This window comes from Brachyistius frenatus, unplaced genomic scaffold (assembly GCF_029030835.1).
Source record: "Brachyistius frenatus isolate BFR_SWC_R1_liver_20210118 unplaced genomic scaffold, ASM2903083v1 Contig_89, whole genome shotgun sequence".
NCBI classification, from domain to species: Eukaryota; Metazoa; Chordata; class Actinopteri; family Embiotocidae; genus Brachyistius; species Brachyistius frenatus.
This window is the reverse complement of record NW_027210688.1, coordinates 565,567-575,000: the sequence shown is the minus strand read 5'-3', so window position 1 is coordinate 575,000 and position 9,434 is coordinate 565,567. Positions and strand designations below refer to the sequence as shown.

Here is a 9,434-nt window from a genome sequence, read left to right as displayed (position 1 = left end):
TTGGTGTTGTCTTCGATTTGTCCCCCTGTCTGTCTGTCTGTCTGTAAGCTCTCTGGTCACCGGTCTAAGCGAGAACTATCGACAATCTGGCCGGAGGAATCTCCAGTGAACCGTCAGAGAGAAAGAAATCTTCCCGGTCTGTCATCTAGTTCCCAATGAAACCGGAACAAATCAAACCAAACCGCCGGTCGGACGCGTCTCGTGCCGCCCGAGTCATGTTGAGAATGACGTCTCCACACTCTTCACCTCTCATTCACAAATCCGCTCCGTTATTAACGAGTCCAGCTTCATTCAGTCTCAGACGCCAACCGGTCTGCCGGTTTCACGCTCATTCAGACTCTCACGTGCGGAAAGCAAGTCCAACTCTGAGCGTCTCAGTCCGCGCGGAGGAGGTTCACGCGTCTTATAGCATCCAACCGTCATGCGCGCGCTCTCTCTCTCTCTCTCTCTCTCTCTTCTTCTCTCTCTCTCTCTCTCTCTCTCTCTCTCTCTCTTCTTCTCTCTCTTCTCTCTCTCTCTTCTTCTCTCTCTCTCTCTCTCTCTCTCTCTCTCTCTCTCTCTCTCTCTCTCTCTCTCTCTCTCTCTCTCTCTCTCTTCTCTCTCTCTCTCTCTCTCTCTCTCTCTCTCTCTCTCTCTCTCTCTCTCTCTCTCTCTCTCTCTCTCTCTCTCTCTCTCTCTCTCTCTCTTCTCTCTCTCTCTCTCTCTCTCTCTCTCTCTCTCTCTCTCTCTCTCTCTCTCTCTCTCTCTCTCTCTCTCTCTCTCTCTCTCTCTCTCTCTCTCTCTCTCTCTCTCTCTCTCTCTCTCTCTCTCTCTCTCTCTCTCTCTCTCTCTCTCTCTCTCTCTCTCTCTCTCTCTCTCTCTCTCTCTCTCTCTCTCTCTCTCTCTCTCTCTCTCTCTCTCTCTCTCTCTCTCTCTCTCTCTCTCTCTCTCTCTCTCTCTCTCTCTCTCTCTCTCTCTCTCTCTCTCTCTCTCTCTCTCTCTCTCTCTCTCTCTCTCTCTCTCTCTCTCTCTCTCTCTCTCTCTCTCTCTCTCTCTCTCTCTCTCTCTCTCTCTCTCTCTCTCTCTCTCTCTCTCTCTCTCTCTCTCTCTCTCTCTCTCTCTCTCTCTCTCTCTCTCTCTCTCTCTCGTATCTCTCTCTCTCTCTTCTTCTCTCTCTCTCTCTCTCTCTTCTTCTCTCTCTCTCTCTCTCTCTCTCTCTCTTCTTCTCTCTCTCTCTCTCTCTCTCTCTCTTCTCTCTCTCTCTCTCTCTCTCTCTCTCTCTCTCTCTTCTTCTCTCTCTCTCTCTCTCTCTCTCTCTCTCTCCCCCTCGAGCGCGCGCGTGTTTCGCGGTCTGTGGGTGATCCACGAGGGGAGCGCTCCCTTTACGTCCTCTCCTGTGCTCTTCAGTTTACTCCATTTCCGGTTTTCCTTCAGTTTCACTGTTTTTAATGTCTTTCCTCATCGTGCTTTAAGTGCTGATATCACTTATATGAAGTGAGATAACATGTCTGATTTGAAATATGGTCAATTACGAAGGCCAGTGAAAACGGTGAGTGCAGCTGCGGGTAATAACAGCTTCCTGGACAAATATATGTGTCTGTTGGATGACAGCCAGGCTGCTAATGGAAGATAAAACATGTAAAGACTATGATTTAAAACGACCCTTCATTGTAATGACCTTTTAAACATAAGCACCATTCAGGAGGTGAGAAAGCGCAGTTGATCTCAAACAACTTAGCTCCATATAACTTTAAAAATCAAACTTCATTTTATTCTATTTTCACAATTGCATTTGGATTTTTAATTCATACAGTTTGAGTGTCTGAAGGTGGCGCTGTTTTCTTTTTCCAGTCTTCTTCCATGTGACAGTGAATGTTTGGAAAAGTGTAAGTATAAACGCAGAACTCTTTTTGTCGAGTCGTCGTGGCATAAATTTGATTGCATTGTTTTACTTCAGTTCACTTTGTGTCCTTCCATGTCTCTACAATATTTATTAATAAAGACATAAACATGCCCAAAAATACTTTATAAGATTAATAAATCTGTGGCCAAAGTCTAATTTATGTACTTACACACTTTCTCTGACAATGTACACACCCAACAGAGAGACGGTTTGATTTTAAACAGTTTATTGAAAAGTTTAAAAAAAAAAATCAGCCCATTTTTATGAAGAACTGTTCTGAGTCTCCTTATTTCTTTCATGATGTGCAAAAACCCGACATAAAGCCTGTATAAAAAACACCAGTGACGTCGAATCACCCCTCTCTGCAGTGGCCCATCCAGCGGCCCTGACTTGAACCCGGTCCAACGTCTCCGGAGAGACCTAAAAATGTCTTTCCACCGAGCGTCCCCGTCCAACCAGACGAGGCTTACTCCAGGAACGACAGGAAATCCCCGAATCCAGGTGAGTAAAGCTCGTGGCGTCGTAGAAGACTTGAGGCTGTAATCTCTGCCAAAGGTGCTTCAACTCAGCACCGGGAGAAAAAGTCTGAATCCTCGTATCAATGTGATATTTCACTTTTTCTGTTGTGTTACATTCCGTCTTTCATGTTGAGTATTAAAATCAGCTTTACTGGACAAATTCCTTCAAAGTCTTCGCAACACGTATTATATGAGTCTGGATAGACGGGGATGGAGAAAGCAACTCGACTGGTTGGCGGAGGCAAACAATCTTGAGGTGGTGATTCTAGTTGTGTTTGTACTTGGCTTTAATTTCCCTTTTTAGTTCTGTATAATACACTTATTTATATTTTTCGGCTTCTTGGAAATTGTGTTGATTAACCATCGTGAAAAAAACCACATGTAGAATAAAACCTCGGTGTTGCACTTATCGTAGAGATCTGATTCAAGCCACAAGACATAATGTGGAAGAAATCAGTTTTTCTTGTCACCTGCTGACTGAAAGGCCATATTTTTTGAAGTGCTCTGCGAGTCCCCTTTGGTGCAATTTCAAAAGAAAAATAATAATAATAAAAAAAAAACTAGGAGCAGAAAAAAGAATAATATAATCACCTACTTTTTGCCTCAGCAAATAGAAACAGAAAATTTAGCAGACCTTTAAATAACACCGCCGCAACTTGAAGTGTACGAGGAGATCGATCTAGACCACTGGCGTTTGGCCAAAACAAAAAAGGGAAGAAGAAGAAGAAGAAGAAGTGGATATTTAGGACTGGGGAATAAAAAAAAATAAAAAAGACAAGATGGTGCCCAGATTATCTGAATCATTCATTTCAACATCAAATGCAGCGTTCGCCAAGTCTTTGGATTTTCATCCAAACAAGACAAGTCTGCTTCATCTGACATGCACTTTGTTGCTGCTTGAAACGCTCTCCGCTGTGAAGACTGGGGTTGATTCACATTATTCAGTACATGTGAGCATCCACACACACGTTAGACACCCGGTGAATGCCGACAGACCTGCATGTGCTTCTCTAACATGATTGGCCAAATGTACTCTACGTTACTGTCGATGGGTGAGAGAAGCAGAAAGCGTCAAGAAAAGCGCACAGAAAGAGATTCCAAAAACACTCACTGGGTTGCTTCCTATTAACATATTCCATCTCTCCGTGCATCGTACATAAATAACTGTGATTTCAGGGCACGTCCACACTCCCAAACGTTGTGAGAGGTTTAGTTAGATCCCGAGGCATTCGGTCAAAAAGAAGTTTAGAGACACACCTGGAAATGAGAAAGTTGATGTGTGCTGCCCAGCAGCCTCAGGAGGAGAGGAAGAATAACAAAAGTCTGTCCGGATTTTAAAAAAAAAAGTCCACTTTTCAGAGAAAGTTATCTTTTAAATTTCATTTATTTTCTACAACCAAGCCTTCTAATCTGCCGCCTCTGCTGCATCTGGGTCCTGTCAGGCTTAAAAAAAATATACATATATATATGCAGAGGTGTTATTTGTTGATGTGTTTGATTGATTTTGCTTATAAAATGAGGAGCTGTCAGATTATGAAACCATTAAAACCTATTTATTGCATCACTTCTCCACACGGCTGGCAATAAATAAATATATCGTGCCTGCAGTTTAGACCGTGTAGATAACCCACTTACAGTCTCAACACAATAAATTCAGCTACAAATAAATATGTAACGAGCTGTGACTCTTTTAGTAACCTCTCTTAAGGATTCATGTATTTCCTGTAATTTAGCTCCACTTTGCTGCAGTGACTCACCCGTTCTTTCTGCTGAATGCAGTCTTATAGGTGCAGAACAACGAGGGTACATTTTCACACCATATTTCCCAGAACCCCCCGCTGCCTGGCATGAGCGGTGTGGGACTGTGAGATCTTTTGTTTTTTCCTCACCTCTGACCCTCCTGTCTGTTCTCTCGGCTCATTACTGCCCACAGTCACAGTGTGAATCGCTGTGCTGTTTTCCACATAACAGATTTATTCAAGTCATCGCACACACGTTATTGGTTTTTCTGCACAAAGTGTTTAATATTATCATATTTAATATGATAATATTAAACACTTAAAATAAAAATTGTTGACAAGCCAACAAAAGATGAGGCCGTCGGGAAGATCAGCGTTTCCCCTCAGATGTCGGCTGTTATCTAAGTTATGAAGACGAATTCTACACGACTAAAATTACAATATAGCGTCTTAACTAAAAAAAAATATGTGCAGATGTTCAAGAGAGAAAAGGTGGCATTTCCTTTTTTTTTTCACCATTTCAACACAACATCAGCAGCCTTTTACCCAACAGATGCTTATTTACGCATCCAGCCGGTACGGCCTCAACGTTATCATTCATTCGGTGTCGTGTTTGTGTCAAATTCACGTCCGTTATATATTCTGTACTTTAGCTTTGTTTTGGTCTGTAAGTGACGTGTCTGGCTCCTTTATCTGTTAAATGCTGCATAATGTTCACCTGCGAGTGTCTGACTGTGGCCGCCTGCTATTTGCTGTCTGCGGTGCTTTTATAGCTTTTTCTTTGAAAACAGCTGCCTGCTGTGATCAAAAATGAGGCTGTGAGCAGTGAGGAGTGAACAAACAGAAAAGGTTGTGCAGCGAGCGGAAACTTAGTGTGAAGCTGCATAAAGCCACGGCGAGCCGGGATTCAGGTGATATATCAGTATGTTCCTCTCTGACTACAGTGATGAGTGACGGGCAGCGAGCAGCGACAGAAATACTGATTTCAGATGCTTTATGTGTCTTGGTTTGGACTCTGTTTCCATTTTGCAGTCTTTAATTCAGTCTGGGTTTTATGTTTCCTGTTTGACTTATTAGTTTTAGTAGCCGGTGTCTTGGTCTACTTCACTTCCTGCCTTAGTGTGATTGATCTCCCCCCGTCCTGATGCGTTTCATTTGTCCCTCGTTGTCCTGCTCTCCTTCCCTCTTTGTCAGTTTGTTTCGGTCGCTTGTCCATTCACGTTTATTTTTTTTCAGTTTTACTTTATTTCCTGTGTTTTAGTTCGTTGAATATCCTCGTCGTTGATTTTTGCCTCCTTAGTTCTTTTAGGACTCACTTTGTTTTTGGATTTCTTGTCTTTGATTTCATGAGAACCTGCTGTTTCCGTGTCGTGTGTTTTGATAGACAACAAATAGTATTGTCTTTGACTTGTTCCATACAGTTACGTTGACCTGTTACCGTCCAGTTCTGTGGGGTTGGAGCTCTTCCAACTTCTTCTTATTTTCCAGAATGGGCAGTAATAGGAGGAGAAATGCCAAATGTGAAGCAGCTCTGGCCCACGGCGGGTTTCCACATTTTTACAGGTGCATTGTTGAACCTTGAAGACCTGAGGTCTCAGTGCAGGGAGCTGGTATTGTTCCGGTTTAGCAGAAAGCCTGACATCTTATTTCTCTCTGCCACAGACCTCTTTTGTTGATGACATGTTCTTCACCAAATAGAAGCATGTGGATTCATCGGCCGCTGAATAGAGTCCACATCATTCAAATATTAAATCCAAACATTACATACATCAGTTATAATTTTCCCCACAAAATCCTTGAATCAGACTCATTTACTGCATTGGAAACAAAATCAAACATATACCAACTGAGTCAAAACTGAAGTTCCTGAATTCAGAAAACCTTCCTCTGAGGCTCAACTCATTATTCCTGCGTACGTATGAGCACTGAGATCATTTTTAAAATGTTCCTCGGGGACAGTCGTCTCTCTCCTCCTGTGTAACAGCAGCGTCATTGTTAACTCATCTCTTATAAAACACACACACACACACACACACACACACACACACACACACACACACACACACACACACACACACACACACACACACACACTGGTCGCTCTAAGTGGATAATGAGGACGACACCCGAGGTGCTGAAATAATTGAAGCTGTTTGATGTCTCGTCAAATATTATTCACACACCTGCACACACCTTTGACACTCGCTGTCACGCACACACACGTCAACCTGTCCTCATAAGTATGGCAAACACAAGAACACACGCAGGAGGACCGCAAATGAAGTCGCACACGCACACTGAGACCGTGTTTAATAGATGTCTGATCCTTGATGCTGTTCGGGGGAATCCAATAGACACGCATCTAACACGGCCTGACGGGAGTGTGTACTTGTGTGTGCACTTGTGTGTGTAGATGTGTGTGTTTGTGTGAGGGTAGTTCGGCTCTTTCTAGTCCAGATCCGTTCTTGTTCACACCGTTGCACAAAGTGGAGGTGGTCTGGTGATATGTAAATTGGACCTTATTTACTGATGCAGCAGTTATTGCCGGGCACATATAGTTTGAAATGATAGTAGTGTCACATTTGCCCCCAGAATACATATTCATTTTCTCAAAAATAGCTCCATAGACTGAAACGGCTCATTTCTTCCCAGCTATGTGTGGACTTTGCATGCTAACGGCAGATCTGTCACTACAGCAGCTGGAGCCGGCTCGATAATTGGCGCTAACTCTGTGAGTCAGTGGGGTGATTCATGTAAAAGAGGAAGACGTAAAGAGAAATAATTGTTCCTTTATGGCAGAATAGAGCTCGTTATCCTCATGATCACAGTACTGATGGACAACACGGAAAATGCACGACTGTTTTTTTTATTTTTTTTATTAGAAGATATTATTAGTTGATAACAATTTCATCTGGTTTTTGTTTTTTTTGTATTTTGTCATAAACCAAAGTACTTGATTTGACAATAATGCTTCATGAAAGGTCAGACCGTCGCCAAACGTACGTGTAACCATCTTGAGGGCGACATAAATGTCTGTACCAAGTTCCATGGTAATCTGTCCTGGAGCAGTTAAGACGTTTCACTCCAATCCACAAATGTCCACCTGCTGAGGATACGATAGGAAAAGTCTGTAGGCATCATTCAGGCATAATGTTGGGCTAATTTATCTACCTTGTAAAGTGGTAGTCTTAAGGTATCTTGTGGCCTTCTCCAGTAATGGGGTCATTTGTCAAAATCTAGTTTTAAAGGTTTAGTATGCAGACCACTTCTATTACAAGTTACTAGTTATTACTTGTATAGTATAGAAGGCGGCGCAGGTTCTGGTCCAGGTTCTGGTCCAGGTTCTGGTCCAGGTTCTGGTCCAGGTTCTGGTCCAAGTTCTGGTCATCTCACATCTAGACTACTGTAACTCCCTCCTGGCAGGTCTACCTGCTAATGCCATTCGTCTGCAGCTCATCCAGAATGCAGCAGCTCGACTCGTCTTTAACCTAAATTCACTCCCACTCCTCCTCCTCCTCCTCCTCCTCCTCCTCCTCCTCCTCCTCCTCTACATCCAGGACATGGTCCAATCTTACACCCCAGCCCGTTCACTCCACTCTGCTTCTACCAATCAGCTTGTTGCTCCTCACTGAGCTAAACACTCTACAAAATCACGACTGTTTGCTGTCCTGGCTCCTAAATGGTGGAATGAGCTCCCCAATGACATCAGGACAGCAGAAAGTCTGAACATCTTCCGCCGCAAACTAAAAACACACCTCTTCAGACTTCACCTTGAATAGGTAGCACTCTAGTAGCACTTAAAATGGCACTTACTTATAGCACTTTGTAGTTTGGCTTTCTTGAAGAAAATTGTACTTTCTTGATTGTTGTTCTGAATTTGTACCCTTATGGTTGAAATGTACTTATTGTAAGTCGTTTTGGAAATGTAATGTAATTACAATATGCTGCAAGTTTCAGAATTTCTGCCCATTTAAAAAGAAAAAAAGTGCCTACCAGAGCTTTAAAACCATTTTGTGCTCACATGGTATTCCTGAATATTTTCCTGTTAATTCAACTGATGCAGAGTAAAGTTGCGGCCTGGTTAAATATGCACAATGTTTCCTGAGGCTAGGAGTAAAAGGAGGTGCTGTATATGGTACTCGCTACGTTATGTAAATGTAATGTAAACTGCTCATTTTTGCCCGAGGGCCTTCTGGCAGATTTCTTTCAGCCGTAGCGACAGCAGTGAGGAACAGTGAGAATACAAAGAACATGGCTCACGTCAGTAAGCATAGATAGCGAATGCTTTGGTACACCCAGGCGTCCTCCACCACCTTATCCCTGTAGCCGTTATATTATCACACTACTTTATACTTTGCCATTTAAACATGGGCTGTTTTGTGCTTTTATAACTAACCACAGTGCTTTTATTTGTCTGAAGAGGAAAATCTCAAATGAATCGATATGTGGAGATTAATTCTTGGGTCAGGGGAAAACAAACTGTATCTGTGATTCCATTTTTTTTAATTCCAAGTTTGCACTCTGGCTTTTTCTGCATTCAAAGGCTTGGAGGGAGGGAGGGAAGTGGAGAAATCTGTTCATGTAATCACAGAATAAAAGCTGAAAAGAGTCAACCTTGAGTTCAGAAAGCTTGAACAATTTGCCTTATTATTAACAGCTCCAGCTTTATCCAGTCAGAAAAGTCATACTATAGCACGTCATCCAAAATGTGATAAAAAAATAAAAAAAAAGTCATACTATAGCACGTCATCCAAAATGTGATAAAAAAAAAAAAAAGTCATACTATAGCACGTCATCCAAAATGTGATAAAAAAAAAAAAGTCATACTATAGCACGTCATCCAAAATGTGATAAAAAAAGTCATACTATAGCACATCATCCAAAATGTGATAAAAAATGTGATAAAAAAAAAAAAAAAGTCATACTATAGCATGTCATCCAAAATGTGATAAAAAAAAAAGTCATACTATAGCACGTCATCCAAAATGTGATAAAAAAAAAGTCATACTATAGCATGTCATCCAAAATGTGATAAAAAAAAAAAAAAGTCATACTATAGCATGTCATCCAAAATGTGATAAAAAAAAAAAAAAAGTCATACTATAGCATGTCATCCAAAATGTGATAAAAAAAAAAAAAAGTCATACTATAGCATGTCATCCAAAATGTGATAAAAAAAAAAAAATACTATAGCATACTATAGTCATCCAAAATGTGATAAAAAAAAAAAGTCATACTATAGCACGTCATCCAAAATGTGATAAAAAAATACTATAGCATGTCATCCAAAAGCAT

At 41.6% G+C, this 9,434-nt stretch overlaps 1 protein-coding gene across 1 annotated transcript in view; it reads right to left on the bottom strand.

The window, feature by feature from the left end:
• mtnr1al (melatonin receptor type 1A like) overlaps positions 1–353 on the bottom strand; it is a 12,038-nt gene extending 11,685 nt beyond the window's left edge. The window contains exon 1 of the mRNA XM_069710081.1: positions 1–353. This exon is cut by the window's left edge and continues 423 nt beyond it. The gene's annotated coding sequence lies outside the window, so the exon portion shown is untranslated.
• Positions 354–9,434: the final 9,081 nt, after the last annotated feature.